Raw genomic sequence first — 2,082 nt, forward strand, 5'->3', positions numbered from 1 at the left:
TCAAGGCAGAGGCCCAAGAGGCTGCTCGTGTCACCTTGTGCGGCCGTCAGTGGGAGGTGAGCCGTCGATAGCCTGCCACTCAAAGAGATGCCATTTCAAAGAGATTTCCTCTCCCTCGAGACCCGGCATAGAAGCGAATCTTCTCTAGCTGTCGTCTCTCCTTAGTAATAAGGACGCACAGCTTCAGCGTGACCTTGTTGATCTCAGGCCAGTTAGGGCAGGAAAGGACACTGTCGACGTTGAAGACCCACACGAACCGCTCCTTCCAATCTCTATACTAATTTGGAGTGTCTGATACAAGCTTGCAACACCCATTATAGTGAAGGAAGTAATAGGGGTCTCTCCTTATAGACTTGACACCGACCAGATGCCCCAACAGGCGCATGCTCGGCGGGATGCCTACTCGGTGGCAGATCACGACGAAACCCACCAAAACCCTAATTGTATTTAGGGTAAACTGAGAGGGGGAACCCCCAAAGAAACGCATACATCCCTAATGAAGGGATGAAGTGGCAGCCGGAGCCCATACTCGAGACTCGAGATAGGCAGTGTACAGCGACGACCTATTCTGGCCGTGGCGATACACCGGCTCATCCTCGCTAGGCGCTACAAGTGAAGGCCTTAGGGATATCATAGAGCTCGCAATACTCCTCGAGCTCTGCGATATAGATCTTTAAGTGAATTGGCCAGAGAAGAGCAACTCTTTCCTTATTACGGCCAGCGGTGGAAGTCTGAGTAGCTATGAAAGATGGTTATTTCAAGGAGATTTGGGAAAGTTAAGAGAGAGATGAGCACCGAAGATGTAGAGCAAGAGTTGGTAAAGAAGTCCTTTCTTCACTACCAATAGGTTATATATAGCACCCAAGAGGGACACATGGGATTATCTGAAGGGTTAGCTTATTTCAAAATGAACGGATGGGATACACCTCGGAATCCTAAATGGTTCACACAAAACTCGAAGCATCGCCCTCTTTACTCCATGCCTCTTTCCTCAAAAATTAAAGCGATGCTATAACTCTCTGGTTTCTCGTGACGTTAGCACGTCATTTCAATAGTGACGTTTCACATGCCTAATAAAGGCATATAGAAACTCTCCAAACGACATTTCTTCGGTGAGCAGTCGACCAGATCTAGTCTACTCTCGAAGGCCGACAACAGACTTCAAAGAAAAACTCAGGCACTCACCCCAAAGAGTTCAAATGCTAATTAACAAAGGCCGTCGACTAGACTGGCTCTAAACCAAAAATAACAGAAATGACAACTGCTCAAGTTTGAGACATGTTTTCCTAACAAAGGACGAGCGCCCTCGAGTCAGTAGTCCAGTTCACAAGTTCATGGTAAAGCCAATTCATTCAAAAGACATGAATTCTGATTGCACAACACAAGAAAATAAATTCTAACTCAAAAATTTCTCCTTATTCATTCATAAGGAGTATTTACAAGGTACAATGTACACATATATACAACACAAAAGCGAGAGACAAGAAAGTCCTAGGAGACTCAGAGAGGTCCATTCCCTCTCCTGGAGTCAAAGGCAAGGAGCCGCAAGGAGCAGCCTACGGAGGAGTCGAGCAGTCTCCTCCTTCGTCCGACTCCCCCTCTTCCTCGCCATGATCGAGTCCCCCTCCAAGTGCTTACACCTCCACCAACTCATCCAAAATAGCTAGCTAGAATGGGAGGATAGTGAAAGCGATCGGATGGGTTTCTCATCTGGATTGAAAGATGCACCGAGAGGTAGTCATACCTGGCCTTGTAGGCTATCGCCACTTTGGTTTTTCTAGTGAGACCCTGGTGATACCCTTCAATGATCCCCTGATCGTAAGGCTTCGACTCGATATGGGCATTGTGGCCTTGGGTCACCTCTAGAGACTCCTGCAAGTGGGCGACCTCCCTGAAGCTTGACAAGCACTGCATGCTCCTCGTCTAGCTGATGCCTCGCATGCACCGTCGCCTTCTTCTCAGCCTCGACCTACACCTTAGCGTGGTCCCTCTCATGGAGAGCCTTATACAGCCTACTGGCCTTCCTCTGCACTCCTCTAGCTCCCGCCTAAGCCTGTCGACCTCAGAAGCTTCTGTGGCTGG

This window comes from Asparagus officinalis, chromosome 9 (genome assembly GCF_001876935.1).
Source record: "Asparagus officinalis chromosome 9, Aspof.V1, whole genome shotgun sequence".
Taxonomy (NCBI): Eukaryota; Viridiplantae; Streptophyta; class Magnoliopsida; order Asparagales; family Asparagaceae; genus Asparagus; species Asparagus officinalis.